At 36.5% G+C, this 20,255-nt stretch overlaps 1 long non-coding RNA gene across 4 annotated transcripts; it reads right to left on the bottom strand.

Annotated features, from left to right (window-relative positions):
- Window positions 1–10,457: 10,457 nt before the first annotated feature.
- On the bottom strand, window positions 10,458–14,694 carry LOC141678618 (uncharacterized). Of its 4 annotated transcripts, XR_012557817.1 has the most exons (6): window positions 14,429–14,690; window positions 14,086–14,202; window positions 11,981–12,109; window positions 11,675–11,810; window positions 11,022–11,209; window positions 10,458–10,809 (listed from the first exon to the last, which is right to left on the bottom strand). It is a non-coding gene; the product is annotated as an uncharacterized LOC141678618 (long non-coding RNA). The 4 variants fall into 4 exon arrangements; XR_012557815.1 differs by having other exon boundaries at window positions 11,981–14,202; window positions 14,429–14,694; XR_012557818.1 differs by having other exon boundaries at window positions 11,991–14,202; window positions 14,429–14,694.
- Window positions 14,695–20,255: the final 5,561 nt, after the last annotated feature.

The following is a 20,255-nucleotide window of genomic DNA, read 5'->3' as shown; positions in this document are numbered from 1 at the left end:
CCAAGTTGTCCAAGACGTTCAATCAAATTGATCATCTTAAGTACATGGTCATTTACAGATGATCCCTCAGACATCCTACAACCGAACAGCTCCTTCGATATCTCATATCGAGCTGTCCTCCCTGCCACATCATACAACTCTTATAGATGCATGAGGATAGTGTGAGCATCCATATGCTCATGTTGCTTCTGTAGCTCAATGTTCATGGAAGATAGCATGATGCATTGAGCAACATTTGCATCATCTATCCACTTACGATACACAACATGTTCATCATTATGTGCATCACTAGCAGGTTCAGTAGGCTTAGGTGAGTCAATCACGTATTCCAGCTTCTCAATCCTGAGAACAATTCTCAAGTTTCGAAGCCAGTCAGCATAATTAGGACCAGTCAATTTGTGAGCATCTAGTATGCTCCTGAGTGATAGTGCAGAAGACATAACGTACAAAGTAAATCTATAAATGATAAACACATAACAACACTTAGCAAATATTCGATTTCATTTCAAAACACTATATGAATCGGGTCTTTATTCATAAGTGGCTCCCACTAGTTTTCCTAATTTATTCAACACCCTACATGAAAAATTAAGCATTCATAATGCTAGTGGGAATAGGGATCCTACATTCCATTACACAACCCCGGTTGTGGCACGAAACGCCATGTAATATTCAATAGGCAGACAACTCTTGTCAATTACATCTAATGTTATTCCCTAATCAAACTTTAGCCTCTTGAATAATTGAGTCACGGCTGTGGCACGACAAACTCAATATTCTAAGTCAAGTTTAACCCAAAATTCCGTACAATTGAATCAGTCCCCAAAGGCCCACGGCTGTGGCACGTAACGACCTTTAGATTCTTATTCAATGTACACATCTCTATGTAATAGACAAGTATTTCTTATTTCGAAATCAAAGCCCTCGGTTGTGGCACAAAACGACAATAATTCAAAAATAAGAACTACTTTCTACCATGTTGGAAGGCTATGACCGACACAAGCCCGTTGTGTCATTGGCCAATTACTACTTGATATTATTTAAGAGGGATTATATTACGTTACAATCATAAGCATATTATAAAGAGATTCTTCCTTTTAAATTAAATATTTCAAATCAATAATCAATAATCAGATGATTCCCAGATCGGGTGGAGCATTGTCAAGAGGCGTCACTTAATAACCCTTTCTTACAGATAGAAATCTGTTGTTGACAGAATCATCCTTTCTCTCATATCGAAAATTCATATTCAATTACGTGTTTCATAAACACAAGAATCTCATGATTGTATTTAAAATATTATTCTTAAGGTTATGAAACAATTTCACTATACTAGGTTTTCTAACAAACACCTTATGTTAATTTAAGTTCACCTAAATCTATCATCGCATGATAAACTAAGCATATATCACATATATCAACATGAATAAACATCAAGGTAGGCATGTTATATCATCTAGTACATTAGTCTAAGCATTATACATCTCTATGTATCACATGAAGCATTTAAAAGCAGTTAAAACAGTTAAAAACAGCTTTAAAACACTTCATGGAAATATAAACAGTTCAAAACTTTTATATAAACTAAAATCGATCACTCCATTAGATCCGTCTCGGAAAAACGAATCCAACGGTATATTGCACACCTAAAACGGAGTTACGAAACTCCCAGAAAATCAATTTTAAAATCAACAGATGGGCTGTAACGCATTACAGGAACGCGTTACAAGCCATGTAACGCATTCCGGTGACGCGTTACACCCATTTTAAGCCATTAAGGGGTGTAACGCATTACGTGAATGCGCCACAGGTGTGTAACGCATTCCCGGAATGCGTTACACCCCTATTTTTTTTTTGTTTTTCAGCAGCCGCCGCCGCCTTTTCTTCCTCGATCGCCGCGCGCGCCTGACATTGCTTTTCTCTGATCTTTCTTTCCGTGCCAACAGACAGAGTACAGACAACACACAGATGTAGTACAGATATATATACATACTTACAAACAATTTATATATATATATATATGTATATATGATTTATTTAATTACGAATTTAATTATAAGAACTTCAAAAATTCATAATAAAAAATCTATACATCATAAAATTATGAAAAAAATACACAGACGATCTACAACACTTGTAGAACCCAGATCTACATTCAAAATTATTCTGAGAAACGATTTCTCATCAGACAAAATTAATTCATGATATAACTTGTAAAAATCATAATTAATTCATACAAGCATATAAAATTCTGAAATTTTTACCACAGATCTATATGCATACAACCTATGCTCTGATATCATTGTTGGATTTTAAACGCAGCGGGGGTATGGCAAAACACTTTTACACATACAAAATCCAAATAAAAGCATATAAATCGTGAATAAAAATTCGAGGGATCGAATCTAACCTTTTAAAATAATTCGTAGACAACGATCAGAGATCCTTAGCAGTTGCTCCTCAAGTGTGAAGCACTCCACCGGTATCCACCAAGAAAACGATGTTAAGGAGGAGGAAGGAGGTGGAGAGAATTGGGTTTTTCAAACTTTTTGGGTTTTCGGGTTCTTTGTGGGTTAGAATAAAATAGGGTCTATAATAGTGTATTTATAGGCAAAATTTTCAGCTGAAATTTTCCCATAAATATTATTATTTTTATCCCATTTATTATTCTTATTAATAATTAAAACACATTTTAATTATTAATCTTTTTCTAAACACTTTAGAAATAATTCTCTCTCTTGATTTAATTTCCAAAAATTAAATCCTTTAATTAATAATATTAAGAACTTTTCTTAATTAATTTATAATCAATTAAATCTCATTTAATCAATTACTAAATTTGCCAATTAATTATTTATTTCATAAATAAATAATTATCAGCCATTATTAATTAATTCATCCACCATTAAATCATTCTCTTTTTATGGTGTGACCCTGTAGGTTCAATATTAAGCCGGTAGTAGAAATAAATAATAATAAAACTATTTTATCATTATTTATATAAATTCTCTAATTTATTAAATATGATTAATTAATTAATCACATTTATTCTACATCGTGAGGGATACTTCTCAGCATATCGCGACTATCCGGATAATATGAATTCACTTCTTAGAATACCAAGAACCTATTCAGTGAATAGTTACCGTACAATAAACTCCTTCTACCCTACAATGTCCCGATTAAATACAAGGCATGGATCTCGTGTCAAGCCTATCTAATTCAATCACTTTGCTTACCATTTACTATGCATAGTTCTATGCAAATTAGAAACTCCTTTCTAATTTCATTTACTCTGGCCAGAGATTCCTGAACTAGCATAAGTGGATCAGCCTTGAACATTCGCTTCCTTCACTGGAAGGGGTAGATCCTTTATTGATCATACACTATCTTCGTGTACAAATTCCTATACCCAGAAGAGCCCTAATAATTATCACTGGAGACTAAGAACTAAACCAAAGCATAGTTCAGTGTACACAAGATGACTATGATGACCTCAAGTCTAAGGATACTTGTACAACTATCACTATGTGAACAACTGCTGACACGTGAGTGAACTCCATCAGTTGTTCAGCTGTGCGAGTCATGTTCAGTGAACTTATTCTATAATAAGCACCTACATACTAGCTATAGTGTCACCACACAAATGTCTATGAGAAGACATCCTTCATAATGAAGCAAACATAGTATGTACCGATCTTTGCGGATTATTAATTACCAGTTAGTAATCCTATGACCAGGAACTATTTAAGTTTAGAGTTATCATCTTTTTAGGTCTCACTATTATGATCTCATCATAATCCATAAAAAGCTTTACTCTAAACTATGGTATATCTTATTTAAACACTTAAATAGATAGAGCCCGTAATAAAAACAAAATAAGTCTTTTATTAATATCAATGAAATCAAAACAGATTACACAAAAGTTATTCCTAAATCCTAATACATGATTGGACTTAGGACATATTCCTTTCAGTCTTTTCACCACCATAATGTCCACCATAAACTGTGGAATGACAGTCTCGTAATATCCCCTCCGTCTCACAGAATAGGATACATCTCCTGATAATCTAGTCAGCTGCTTGTCTAAACAAATATGGTTCATCCCACATGTACCACTTCACCTCATACAGAAACTTCTTCTTTAGAGCTGCATTCATATTAGGAGGCATTATATTGCTGACAAGATAGTTCACAATGTCTGCGAACCATGGCTCTTCCTCCTGAACTACGAACAACTGCTCATCCAAAAAAGATTCGTTGATCAATGTCTTATCATGTGAAATAGAATCGGGATTCTCCAGTCTAGAGAGACGGTCAGCTACTTGATTTTCAGTACCTTTTCGATCCTTGATCTCTAACTCAAATTCCTGTAGCAAGAGCACCCAATGAATAAGTCTAGGCTTCGAATCCTTCTTTGAGACCAGATAGTGAATGGCAGCGTGGTCAGTGAATACTGTCCCCTTTTTCCCAAGTAGATAAGATCGAAATTTTTCGAAACCAAAAACTATAGCCAAGAGCTCCTTCTCAGTAGTGGTATAGTTCATTTGAGCTCCATTAAGTGTCTTACTAGCATATTAGACCACATGAAAAATATTATTCTTGCGCTGCCCAAGAACTGCTCCCACTACATAATCACTCGCATCGCACATCATCTCAAAAGGTTCTGTCCAATCAGGTGCGGTAATAACTGGTGCAGTTATTAAACTCTTCTTGAGAGTCTCGAATGCTGCCAATCATTCATCATCAAATTTGAAAGGCACATCTTTCTCGAGCAAGTTGCACAACAGCTTAGATATCTTAGAGAAGTCCTTGATGAAACGCCGATAAAAACCCGCATGACCAAGAAAACTACGGATTCCTTTCACAGAAATAGGTGGCGAAAGATTTTCAATGACTCCCACCTTGGATTTATCCACCTCAAGACCTTTACTAGAGACTTTATGCCCAAGAATGATGCCTTATTGTACCATGAAGTGACATTTTTCCCAATTGAGCCCCAAATTAGTTTCCACACACCTTTTGAGCACCGAACGGAGATTATTCAAATATTCATCAAATGAATGTCCAAAGACGGAGAAGTCGTCCATGAACACTTCGACATTATTTCCAATCATATCAGAGAATATTGCCATCATGCATCTCTGAAAAGTGGCAGGTGCACCACATAAGCCAAAAGAAACTTTGCGAAAAGCAAACGAGCCAAATGGACAAGTGAAAGTAGTCTTTTCTTGATCTTCTGGTGTAATGCAAAATCTGATTGTAACCCGAATAGCCATCCAAAAGACAATAATACTTATGACCAGCCAACCTGTCAAGCATCTGATCAATAAATAGAAGAGGGAAGTGATCCTTCCTTGTGGTTTTGTTCAACTTTCTATAGTCCATGCATACCCTCCATCCTGTGACTATTCGAGTGGGGATGAGCTCGTTCTTCTCATTTGCTACCACAGTAATACCTCCTTTCTTAGGTACACATTGCACGGGGTTCACCCAAGAACTGTCAGAAATAGGATATATGATTCCTGCATCCAGCCACTTTAGAATTTCTTTCTTCACCACTTCTTTCATGATATGATTAAGTCTTCGCTGTTGTTCAACAGTCGGCTTGCTACCTTCCTCTAGCAGAATTTTATGCATACAATATGAAGGGCTGATCCCTTTTATATCTGCTATAGTCCATCTGATGGCCGATTTGAATTCTCTCAAGATCCTCAAGAGCTTGTCCTCATCACTACCTGAAATGTCAGATGCAATCATAACAGGCAAAGTAGATGCATCACCAAAAAAAGCATACCTCAAGTGTTCAGGCAATGGTTTAATCTCCAAAGTAGGCGCTTCCGCAATAGATGGTTTGAGCTTTCCCTCAGCATTCTTGAGATCAGTAGTACCAAGAGATTCAAATGGTATGTCTAGCTTTCGCTTCCAAGGGGAAGCATTTAGAAATTATAGTTGCTCATTGCCTTCCTCATCTTCACTGTTAAATTCCCCCAATAAGACTTTTTCTAAGGCATCAGACCTTAGCACATGATCAAGTTCTGAAGTTACTGCAGAATCAATTAAATCCACCTTGAAGCACTCCTCATCTTCTGTAGGGAATTTCATCGCATTGAATACATTGAATGTTACATCCTGATCTTGCACCCTCATAGTAAGTTCACCTTTTTGCACATCTATCAAGGTACGTCCTGTAGCCAAGAAAGGTCTTCCCAAGAATATGGGAATCTTCTTATCTTCCTCAAAATCCAGAATGACAAAGTCTGCAGGAAAGATGAGCTTATCCACCTTTACTAACACGACCTCCATGATGCCTCGTGGGTATGTAATAGAATGATCAGTCAATTGTAGAGACACATAGGTGGGCTTTGGATCAGGCAAATTCAGCTTTTTGAAGATAGACAACGACATCAGATTGATGCTTGCTCCCAAATCGCAAAGGCACTTGTCGAATGAAAAATTGCCAGTGGTGCAAGGAATGGTGAAGTTACCTAGATCTTTAAGCTTTGGAGGTAATTTTTGTTGCAGCACATCACTGCACTCTTCCGTTAGAGCAACAGTATCAAGATCATACATTTTCACCTTCCTTGAAAGAATACCTTTCATGAATTTCACATAACTAGGCATTTGCTCCGGAGCCTCAGCGAAAGGTATGTTGATGTGAAGTTTCTTGAACACCTCCAGTAACTTACCGAACTACTTATCCAGCTTTTTTTTTTGCAATCTCTTAGGAAAAGGTGGTGGAGGATAGAGTTGTTTCTCCCATGTATTACCCTCAGACAGAGTGTGTTCAACAGTAGTCTTCCTTGGTTCCCCCTCTTTCTCCTTTTGTTTTTCTTCTTCATCTAAAACTTCAGCTTCTCTCTCTTTTGCTTTTTCAGCATCAACAACTTTTCCAGACCTTAAGGTAATAGCTTTGGCTTGCTCTTTAGCCTTCCTGCCTGACACTTCAGTATCGCAGGGAAGTGTTCCAGGTTGACGATTGAGCACGGCATTGGCTATTTGACCGATTTGATTCTCCAAGGTCTTGATAGAAACAGCCTGACTTTTACACAATAGCTTTAGCTCCTCAAAATCAGCACTAGAAGGTGGAGCAGCACCTCCTTGTTGAGGATATGATTGCCTTTGAGCATATTGCTGAGGTTGCTGAAATCCAGGTGGATTAAACTGCTTACTTACAGCTTGATGATATGGTTGCTGAACAGTATTCTGAGTATTGCTCCAGCTGAAATTGGGATGATTTCTGTTATTAGGATAATAAGTAGCTGGCACAGGCTGCTGCAGTCGCTGATAATTGTTCACATACTGAACAGATTCATTAACAAGAGAACACTGATCCGTAGCATAAGAGCTCGCACAAAGCTCACAGACAATAGCTATCTGATTGACTTCATAGTTGGCTAAAGAATCGACCTTCATAGACAGCGCTTGGAGCTGCGCTGCAATAGCTGTAGCTGCATCAACTTCCAGAATGCCTGCTACCTTCCCAGGAATCATCCTTTGAGTTGGGTTTTGATGCTCGTTTGCAGCCATAGTTTCAATGAGATTATAGGCTTCAGTATAGCTTTTGGCCCACAAGGCGCCTCCAGCTGCTGCATTGAGCATGGGCCGAGATTGTGCCCCCAAACCATGGTAGAACCCAGTGATCACAATCCAGTCAGGCATACCATGATGTGGATACTTTCTCAACTTCTGCTTCTAGTGCTCCCAAGCTTCGCACATATATTCTATTGGTTGCTACGCAAACTGAGTAAGAGCACTCCTCATAGCCGCAGACTTGGCCATTGGATAAAACTTCACCAGAAATTTTAGCGCAAGATCTTCCCAAGTAGTGATGGACCCAGCTGGTAAAGAATGTAACCAGTCCTTAGATTTATCCCTCAGAGAGAATGGGAAAAGCCGCAGCTTGATAGCCTCATCAGTAACACCATTATATTTGAAAGTACTACAGATCCCGAAAAAATTCCTGATATGCATGTTGGGATCTTCAGTCGCAGCATCTCTGAAAGAAACAGAATTATGTACCATCTGAATAGTGCCCGGCTTGATTTCAAAAATATTGGCCTGAATAGCAGGATGAATGATGCTTGACTGAATATCATCAATTTTAGGCCGAGAAAAGTCCATAAGAGCTGGATCTGCTGGAACTATACGATCACCCATGATTACTGGTTCTTTCTTTTCACTCTCTTTATCTGAATCTTCAAAATCTATCTTCTCCGGAATATCAAGAACTGAGTCTGTCTCCTCAGCCGTATCTAGAGTCCTCTTGCGAGAGCGAGAACGTGTTTGCATAAACGCTCGCTAGAGTACCTGAAACACAACCAGAAACAATAAGTAACAAGTCTTAATCAATGAGTCCTAATGACCACTGATGGCAAGTACATAAACTAAACAAATTAACACCGAGTCCCCGACAGCGGCACCAAAAACTTGTTAGGCACAAAACATGCGCTAATAATTCACGCAAGTATACGCGTTCGCAAGTAATATAGAATAATTTCTAGTTCGTTCCCACAGAGACTCCGACTAAATATATTTAATTAACACTTACTCACCAATGTATGATTACTTCTCAATGTCAAGACAATAACACTTAAGGTTGATTAACTAATTATTAACTACGATTAACTACGATAATAAATACTTAAATAACACTTGAATTAACAATATTAAACACACATGAGATCATAACTTCATTACTACTTCCTTAGTTATTGTTATTACCCTTAGCATGTAATGGTGATGATATTAATCGAACAACACGAAACTGATAAAAGTCAACTTTCGTTGCACAAATACCATTCTACCAAGCATCCACAATTAAGATAGAAGTTGCATAGGCATCAATTATGTTGAGACCCTATATGTCTACAGAATTTGATAACATAATGATTTAAGCATAAGTTATTCATTATGATTACACAGGGCAAGTAAAACGGTTAGAGTTACCCAATAATCATGCATACAATACATGAACCTATGCTAGCATGGCAAGTTCTAATTCTCAAGATTCACTGTCGCTTTACAAGATATTAACAGGCTATCTTATATGTTCGCAAAGCACATAAGACGAATAAGCACAACCTATACTAGATATCATACAACCATCACATACCAAGGTATTAAACAATTAACCAAAGAAATTCATAGTAAATCCGCTACGACCCCATGATCACGATTAGCCCATGATAGAACTCATCGTCACCATGGGTTCATATGAAAATATGATAATAACACGACAATATAAACTAATAAAATACTTATTAAAACCAGAGTACGTCACAAGAGTATTAAGGTTCAAAGTAAAGAAAACTAGCATCTACTGTTACAACGAATAAAAGAATCACAAGATAACGTATGATTCCTCTTCTTCGTTATGGTGTGCTAAAACGATCTTCTTAATCTTCTATCCTTGCTCCTTCCTTGATTGATACTTGATCCTTGTTGCTTGTTATTGTGAAACGTCTCTCAAGTAGGTTTATATAAGAGTCCACAAGAAACAACGCCGTCGGAAGCCCAGTAGAATACGAATTAAAATCCAGAATTAATTTTCTCGACCCCAGGCGGCCGCCCCGGTCCCAAGCGGGCGCCTGCACCTCGAGGCGGTCGCCCCACATCCCAGGCGGGCGCCTGGATAGCTTCTGGAAAAATCAACTTTTTGCTCCTGATTTTTCGGATTTCTTCGCACAACTCCCCTCAACTGATTCCAAGTACTTCCCTAGGCTTATTTTGATGAAATCTCCCTAATTACGCAAGTTATACCCTGAAATGCAAAGACACTAGAAAAACACATCAAATATACAAAATACTTGATTTCAAGACATCAATTCAAGCCATTATAAGACGTTCTAAGTGATATAAAATGCCACTTATCATGTTCCTCAGCTACCGGGATGTTAGTATACTTGTATTGGTTTAGCTCAATAAGCCTTCCGGCGTCCCGGGGGTTTACCAGTCTCTCTAGGACGGGGGTGTGTGGCACTGGTTGCTCCTGGAGGGTTTCTCGGTCGGCTCCTGGATCTTGTGATTGGGAGTGGTCCGGATCCTGGACCTGTGTACTAGCAGAGGGTCTCCCAGAAGTATGCTCCTACTATTGCCATTTGTTTCAAATGTACACTACACCAAATATTGCTTTAAGCAACACCCAAACTTTGTTGCTATAGACCTGAAAAAATGTTGTTAAAGGCCCAAAAAGGGCTAAGGCAAGATCAGAGTTATGTTCACCCGTAGCTAGTTAGTATAGGTATCTATAGCAACACAACAGCCACTTTATTGCAACAGAGCAAATCTTGTTGGTCTCTATAGTAACATATATACTCTGTTGCAAAATATCATAGAATTTATAAAACATATTATCAAATTGGTGGGTCTCACCTGTGAGGCCAACATAAATAATTTAAAAAAAATCGTATTCGAAAGTTTATTTTTGCTTGTTTTCTTTTTTTTTCACAAATATATTAATAAATAGAATAATATTTACATTCCAAAATATAAATAAAAATATTCCAAGAATTATTAAACTAACCTAATCTAAATTAATAAATATAAAGTCATGAATTATTACAAAGTGATGAATCAAATTCTGTAAAATCTATATTTTATTACAAAGAGAGGCAAAGTTGTATGCAGTGATAAAATTCATTGAATGTCTCTGAATCGGAGTGTGCAATCATCATATCTCCGTGCCTTTGAATCTACCTTTGCCTTGACCTGCTTAATGTTTAAATTTGCAACCGAGTCTTGATATTATCCAGTGGAGTTGTAATGCAGGATGCTGTAGCACCAAAAATAATTCCTCCAGCCCCCTGACTAATATTTATATGATTGGAAACACTTGGTTAATATAGTTGTGCATTTGTAAAGCATCACATATTTCAGTGTAGAGAGCTTACTGGTCGAAAACAACCAAGAACAAAGGTATTTCCTAGCCGGTTCAGTTTGAAAATTTTATGAAAAATCAATATATATATATATATATATATAAGATACATCTGGACAGATAGCAATATCGATGGATTTACCTGCTTGAAGAAAAGGGCTGCAGTGATGGAACCACCTTGACGACCTCCAGTGTTAACCATATCAGCTACGCTAGACTTCATGGACTCCCAATAACTTTCCTCCATAGGTAACCTCCAAAGTTTTTCCCCGGCTATATCTGAAGCTTCAACTACCTCATTTGCTAGATCATCACTCTGTGTAAAAATTCCTGAAACATACAGAATAATATTATATTTCCAGTTTTTTTATTTCTTTATAATTCTGGTAAAACTATAAAATTTGAACTGCTACGCCAATGGGTCTCAATTCAATGGATAAGTGCAACCTGTGCATATAAAACATAGTTCTATCTATACCAGAACAAGGAACACAAAAAATTTGACAGTTCTCATGAAAAACGAAATGAGAATGCAACAAAGATGGGACAGTATATCAATATATAGATATGCTGAACAAGCTTAAAATATAACATATATAAAACCTAGTTAAATTTCATTTCCTCTTCTGACTTAAAAACAGACATAGTGCAAGGAACTAAAAAAAATCACATTTTCCCCTTCCTTGACCCACAAAAAAATGAACTTGGTCACCGAAGCTGAAGTGCGAGTCTAGTAGAAGTAAAACTAACTTATTAACAAAGAAAAGCAGAGAAATAAAGGAGAGAAGATCATACTAAAACACTAGATGATCTTGTTAATGTCAATTCACTATTCACTTTAGCCGTGTTTGTGGGCTTGTCTCAGGCATCACTAGGTGTTATCAGCCTGAAGAACAGAGAAGTGTGTAACTTCATCAGCGGGCACCTAACACTGAAACAAAGGTTACAAAACTCAGGAATACATTTCACAAATCAAAATTAGTAACAATAATTAAAAAAAAATAGCAAATGTTGGACTATTTTCCTAATATTATGTATTGTTGATTACAACTTCATGCTCATATGTTTGCTTCAAATTATACATAACACTATAATATTAACCCGATTATACTAGGATAGGTCAGCAATTTTGCTCGCTTCCCATATTGCAATGTATCTGAATGGAAACCAGCCTGCTCTCCCATTACATAAATTCTAGTTTATTAGCCAAAAATTGACTCGGTTCAAGTCCTGCAATCAAGAGTCAACAAAACATATATCAACCTTTGTAGATTATCAAAACCCAACTGAACAATATTATGTCCATGTCTAATGAGCCGTTAGTGCATAAATTCCAAACTATTTGACAAGTACACTCAGTCAGATTAAGTATCTCGTTGTCACTGTTTTGCAAGTGTGTAAAATCTCAAGATTTAGGAAATAAACTTAGTAAACTCCAGGAAATCAAAGAGAAAAGGTGATATCAACCATCCTCCTATATCATTTTAAATAATATCAACATTCACGCATTAAAGAAAAAAGTAGAAACATAAGAAAATTCAGAGTTGCCAAAAGAAAACATATCCTTAGACTCACAAGGAACACAAATACATATAATAAAATGTAGAATTGCTATGTAATATATATGCACTACTTCCTAAAATTAAAGTCCATCCAAATTTATGTATGTGAAAACAATGCAAGGTAATACAAGTACAAACAAATACCTGGGTTATCATTTACCGGCATTCTTTTCTGGATACTTGTATCCTGATGAGGATTGTACATACCATTTGTGCTTTACCCAAGCTCATAAAAATAAAACTATGCGTAAATTCATTACAGTTCTACTTCTCTTGCTATGGAACCAATTACCAAAGCAAGCATTCTGTTAGGAGTTGTCCCACATCATTTGTGGGAGGGGCAGTTTGCTAGTATATAAGCAGCCAGATAACTCCAATTAGCATGAGACCTTTTGGGAGGTGCCCAAAACCAAACCCATGCGGGTTCGCCCCAAAGCGGATAATATCATACTAATGTGGAGTTAGACCTGCTCAGCAAGCCCAACAAGTGGTATCAGAGCCATGGTTGAAACGGTACATAACAATCTCAGATGGGCTCCAGAAGTGACCTAGGAAGAGGCAGACGGGCCTTCCAGTATGGGCCTATGGGGAGCAGATAGCCAGATGGACTTTCAGTATGGGTCGAGGGGGAGCCTGGTCACACTGAAGGAGGCAGAATCGACAGGTGTCGGGCCCGATGTGTGAAGGGGGAGATTGTTAGGAGTTGTCCCACATCGTTTGTGGGAGGGGCAGTTTGCTAGAATATAAGCAGCCAGATAAACTCCAATTAGTATGAGGCCTTTTGGGAGGTGCCCAAAAACAAATCCGTGCGGGCTCGGCCCAAAGCGGACAATATCATACTAATGTGGAGTTAGGCATGCTCAGCAAGCCCAACAAGTGGTATCAGAGTTTCAGGTTATAAACGGTCCATAACAATCTCAGATGGGCTCCAGAAGTGACCTAGGAAGAGGCAGATGGGCTTACCTCAGAATGGGCTCGCCCCATAATGGGCTCAAGGAAAAGGCAGACGGGCCTTCCAATATGGGCCTAGGGGGAGCAGATAGTCAGATGGACTTTCAGTATGGGTCGAGGGGGAGCCTGGTCACACTGAAGGAGGCAGAATCGACAGGTGTCGGGCCCGATGTGTGAAATGGGAGATTGTTAGGAGTTGTCTCACATCGTTTGTGGGAGGGGCAGTTTGCTAGAATATAAGCAGCTAGACAAACTCCAATTAGGATGAGGTCTTTTGGGAGGTTCCCAAAAACAAATCCGTGCGGGCTCGCTTTGGGCGGACAATATCATACTAATGTGGACATAGGCCTGCTCAGCAAGCCCAACACATTCGACAATCGAGCAACTCATACAGTACACCCACAGAATATTATCTAGTTATACAATATACAATACTATATGAGCAACACATAGCTATAAAGATTATTGAATTTTCAATGATTTCATGGCTAATTAAGGGAGAAACTTAGCTGGGGCTATTTGAAGGTCAAAACCAACTATGTAAGCCAATTTAATGAGAATTATTATGAGGCTGATTTTAAGAGCCTATATGCATCAGCTAAACAAACACATCATAAAAACATAAAATAAATTAGGAAAAACAAACAAACAAACAAAAACATCTGATAAAATAAAAGCTTCATAATATCTTGCAATGAGAGTGTAATCCCGGTCTCGCCACTTCGACGAGCTTTAAAAGTGACTTCAATATAGGCCTTCTCAGCAGTTGTGACCACGGATCTGTACACCAATTCCACAAACTCATATCTCCTACCCCGCACAATGATAAACAATATTAAATTAAATCAATAAAGTTAAGACACCTAAAAATATGTATTAACAAACCATAAGGAGGAAGAAATGATTGATGAGTAACAAAGCAGGGCCTATTATTAGCGTAATCTGTAAGCGGATGCGAGGATAAATACATACAAAGTTGTAAATGAATCGAAAACCCTAAAACTAAAAATTGAATAAATAAAGTTAGTTTGCTTACCTTCACTGTGTGTTCTGGTGGGTGTGGGGCGTGTAGTCGTCAACAAAAACTGGAGATTGTGCTTACAGACCTAATTATACTAGCCCCAAATTGGTTGCAAAGGAGAGCATGAAATTTATTGTGCTAATTGAACTTTTGACCCTTTATTTTTTGTAACTCCAAGCTTCAGTCAACCCGGACTCTTGTTGCTTCTTGAACCCTAATTTTCCGCCGCTCGGTCTCAAATGAGACTGAGAATGTAACCTCTTTACTTTTGTCTGGAATTTCTAATTCCCGCACTGTTAAAACTTTGTTGTCTTTCAGTCCATCGGCCCAGCCGTACCTAATTATATCTATAGCCCAGCCCAACCCAATTGTATCAATAGCCCAGCCCAACCCAATTCCACGTATTGACCAATTAATTTACCTTTTTTATTTTAAATATATCATAATATTCAAATTTCGTACATTGTAATTATTAACATAACTTATCTAATTTAATTTATTTGTAAAAATTTAAAACTATTACATGATTATTTTTTATGAACAATTATTTTAGTGCTTATTAAAATTAATTAATATAATAATTAAGTAAAATTTATTAATTTATATTCAAATAAAATATGAGATTATTTATAAATCAACTATTTGATATAATCTTACTATTACATTTATTTATAAAAAAAAATTGTTTTTGGTTTAAATTTATTTCTTTTATTTTTAGTCTATAGCAACACATTATATCATGTTAGCTCTACTTAACACCTCAATGGTCTATGACAACGCAGTCCTGTAACTTTAGTAACCCGCATAGTGTTGGTGTTGTGATAGGGTGAAAATTTCACATCTATAGTAACATAATCTAAGGTAACACCCCTACTCAAATTTCAGTTAGGTAATCTATGGCGTAGTGATACTAACAACAACTAACCAAGATTTCGAACTAATAATATCGATCTAAGGTTGCTTTGTGAAAATTTGCAAAAACTGTCCACAACAATGACAAACAACTTTATGGGACTAGTTCAAACTATTTTCTGGGATTAGTTAACAATATGGTAGAATAAGTGCAGCTGGGTCTTAGAACACAAAGGTAATATGTTAATAATGACCAAACCAAAGCTCACACAAACGTGACGTAAATAAACTAAATGAGGCTCACACAAACGTGGCCTAAAACAATGAGCACACACAAACGTGGTTTAAATAAACAACATTCATATTTATGAGAGAGTTTAGTTATTTGGATTCTTACAAATTAAAGAAATGCACTCTTTCAAGAGCTTGCTGATGAAGGTGAATCCAGGGGCACCAAGACCCAAGGAGGTTTGACCCCTCCTTCTAGCGCTAAATGATAACTCTTGGGATCTCCTAGCACGTGCCTTGATTGTTCTCATGATTGATCAATGACAGCTGTTTCTATCACGCACTTGGACATGTACCTCACATGCTGGGTTTCCAAGAATCGTGACGCCGGGAGTCCTAGTCTGTGCTAGTGGCATGTGGGACTGGATGAATTTAGGAGTGCGGACCGGTCCTTCTAGGAGTCATATATACTATGGTGTATGTACTATCACTATGTAAACTTGTATCTATCATAAAAAAGAATAATATAATTGTTAATAATGAATAATAATTGATTATACGACATATACAGTACAAGAGTGTTTGTACACCGCTATTGTACAGTGTTATGCGTGCTAAAAGTGTGAAAGTATGAAGAATGCAATGTCTGCCGTCCTAATTAGGAGCGTATCAAAACATTTATCTAACTGAGGGAAAGGGATTTGATTACTCCAAATCTAATCCAAATATAGTGCATGTATATTGTATCCTAAACGAGATTTCGTAGGTCTAAAATATGGCTAACATGCCCAGTCTGATCTAGCCTCTAGGAATGAATTTACTAGAAACACAAACATTAACATATTTTTAGAAAACACTTTAAAAAAAATTAATATTATTGAGCCATTTTTATTTTTTTGTTTACACTTTAATAACAAAATATTGTATAAAGAAATTTTCGAGGACATGCTGGACTATAAATTATAATAGCAAAAGATGGCAAAAAAAAAACATTATATGAGTACCCCTGTTGACCGGACTCCTTGGTGCTCCAAATGTTGAATAAGCGAACTGAGTTCACAGGGAGTCAGGGACAAGACTTATGACCCAAAACTTTACAAGCAATAAAAGACAGATATTATTACGTGAATGTACCTTTTAATTGTAATATTTAACTTAATCAAAATTTATTAGTCTTGTTTTATATTAGTCACTTTTTTAAAATATCCAAAAAAAAAAAGAATCTCTGATATATAGTATGTATTTAACCACATATATTTATGTAATTCACTTTTTCAACATCTGCTTTCACTTTTTTGTGGCAAAAATAAAAGTCTACCATTATTTTTTAAATTCCGTACAAGTCCAAGTAGCTCAAACAACATGGGGGTGGAGGAGTAATATTTTATAATTGAATAAAATAAAATAATTATATTATTGAAAAGGATATTTTATCTATTTTAATACATATTTTTAGTTTTTTAAATAATATAAAATTAATACTTTGATAAAAATTAATCACTTTGATCAATAAAAAAAATGTGACAAAACAAAATTAGACTGAAGGAGTAATTCACAACCAAAGTGTTTAAAAATGGTAACAAAATAATCTATAGATGTCTTAAATTTAATATGTTACAACGAAGTGTTAAATACGGTAATAAATAGTTCATCAAGTAACAATTGATAATCATTGTTCTCAAATTTCCCAAAAAAAATCATTGTTCTAATAAAACAAAGAAAACAATACAGGAGAAATAAAGTAAAGAGTGAAATATTCAACTCATATCACAAACTAAATACTCTTTTTGACTTGTTTATTTTGGTGGTAAAATAGAACGAACTTTGACCCCAAATTATCTAATATAATTAAGAACTATCAAAAAATTATACTGTTAGAAAATTTGTCTGACATACTTTTTGATATATTTTTTATATTTATTATATGTGAACATGGGTTTTGAGCTTATATAGTAAATTACCTCTATACTCTTTAATCATATTAATGTCAAAAAAAGCATTGAATTCGAGTTAAACCCATGATCTCATGCGGCTAATGACTTAGTGTCCCTTTGGAAAATTTTAAAATAAGTAATTTATAACTTAAATTGAATAAGTGACTGATAAGTTGATAAATGTTTATAAGTTATATAAGTGTTTGGATAATTAATTTATAAGTCAATTTTTTTTATTTAAATGAACTAAAAAATATAATTTTTAAATATTATTAACATAATTCTTATATTTTAAGTTATATTAACATTAAAAAATATATTTTAAAACTAAAATTGATAAAAAAAAATGAAAAATAAAAAATAAGTTCAGAAAAAATACGTCATTACTAACATTCAACTTATCAACTTATAAGTTGTAAATTCAACTTATAAGTTGGATCGACAAACATTCGTCAATAAGTTCTTTTGGGCTTATAAGTAAATAAGCCGGCTTATCAGATTTGACAAACAAGCCCTTAATGTGATATTTACAACCATTGTACCAATACAATAGTTGGTACATTTCTCAAAATCATTAACTACATTTCTAAATAGCTCACATATTATATTAATTTTAAAATACCTTTCGATAATTTAATTTGTATATTAAAAAAATAACATGAATATGTAATGATAAAAATTCTAATTATATGAAGAATAATTTAAACGAATATCATATTTTTAATTATTATCCATATTTTATTTTACATACATTAGATCGACTATTTTAATTGGCATTCATTAAACATATTACTAGGCTAAAAAATAATCATTTAAATAAAATCATAAGTAATTTATATATCATATTTCTAATTTAGACCCATTATCAAAGTTGATAATCAAAAACAAATACAAAAAACTTTCATATCCTAAAATTCAAACAAAGTAATCTGCTTAGATGGAATACCATGAATTTTAAGTGTAGATCGTCTTTGATAGGGATAAATGAATCCTGATCGTGTAAATTAAATATTATATTAATTATACATGATTTGGGCTGTTAGGCCCAATAAGAAGATGTATGATATTCAGACCAAAAAGGTTAAGACATTGATCAGGCCTGATGGACCAGATCAGGCCTGATGGAACAAAGAAGGCCCAAAACCCTGATTATTAATTAATTTCGTAATTAATTAATAAGGGAGAAAAACAGTTATTAAGATAAGTCGTAGTGGGGATATAAATCCTTGTAGATTGGCCTCCAAGGAACCTCATGGGATAAGGAATCAGCTTCCTACTTCCTAGTACTCCAAAGTCCATTCTAATTCAGAGACTTGACCACCAAGTCTCCTATACCAAGTCCAATTCAAGGACTCCCAACATCTATATAAGGGGCCTCACCCCACAGATCAGAACTACGTTTTTTGACTTGATCCTTGGCATACAGCAAGGTACGTAGGCATCTTGTTAAGGTAGATTGAGTCATGAAACACAAGAGCAGTCAAATCGAGCCTCGAAGCTCATGTTCCTTAGTAATAAATACATTAATTATATATCTTAGTTTTTAATCCATAACATTTGGCGCCGTATGTGGGAAAGCACAACAACAACCATGGCGAAAACACGGAGAACAGTTAGAGCCCTTGAAGGAGGAACACCAACGGGGACAACCCAAGTGATTTCGTCAGCTGTGGAGGTACCTCCTCATTCGACTTATGCAGCCACACAAGGAGAAGCCCAGATAGGGGCAACTGAACCTCAGCCACAAGGGACGATTACTCAAGGTACGAATCCCCAAGTTTAACAACTACATGCACCTGTGAATTCTCGACCCATTGGGTACGAGTATTCAACTGTTGTGACTACTAACCCCCCTTATGGGATGCCCCTTTACCCCGAGGTTGGAGGAAGTGGACATGCTGGACGGAGTGAAGCACGGGGGCGATCTCCTCCCTACATACGAGGTTTGGCTCATATCCCTGAGGATCAGGAATTTTCTGGTCCTTACACTGAGAGAGACTCCGAATCTTTGGATGATGAAGTAGCCCCAAGAAGGAGACGTGCTGGCAAAGAGCCGATGGCTGATGGTAGCCAACGTCCTAAGAGCACCCAAGGGACGAATCCCCAAGAAGTGCAGGGAAAGGATCAGGGCTCACGAGGCAGAGATTCAAAGGCTGAGGCACGACTTAGAGGCGCACCAGTCCACCAGACCCCCAGTACCTCCTAGGGGGAGAAATCTTCCTCCTGTCATACACCTGGATGGTCCAAGGGTTGTTGTCCCAAGGGCTGATCCAAGCAATCTTCTTCCCCTTGGAGATCCTGATGATCCTACTCCGCCCTTCACTGAAGAAATAATGAATGCCCATATCTCAAGGAAGTTCAAGATGCCAACTATCAAAGCTTATGATGGCACGAGAGATCCCGCTAATCATGTTAGGACATTCTCTAATGTACTGTTGTTGCAGCCCGTGAATGATGTTATTAAGTGTCGGGCCTTTTCTCAAACCCTGTCGGGTATGGCTCAAAGGTGGTATAGTCGTTTGCCCCCTAACTCTATTGGGTCGTTAAGAGAATTAAGTCAGGCTTTTATTAAGCAATTCATCAGCGGGAGAGTACATGAGAAAAGTTCAGCATCTCTTATGAGCATTGTGCAGGGAACAAAGGAATCCTTGAGAGACTACCTGAATCGTTTCACAAAGGTGGCTTTAAAAGTCCCAGACCTTGATGATAAGGTAGCCATGATAGCACTGCAACAAGGAACTAGGGATGAGTTTTTCAAGATGTCCTTAGCCAAACGCCCCCCTGAAAGCATGTTGCAACTCCAGGATAGGGTAGGGAAGTACATCAAG

Source organism: Apium graveolens, chromosome 8, assembly GCF_009905375.1.
Source record: "Apium graveolens cultivar Ventura chromosome 8, ASM990537v1, whole genome shotgun sequence".
NCBI lineage: Eukaryota > Viridiplantae > Streptophyta > Magnoliopsida > Apiales > Apiaceae > Apium > Apium graveolens.
This window is presented reverse-complemented; position numbering and strand designations above follow the sequence as displayed.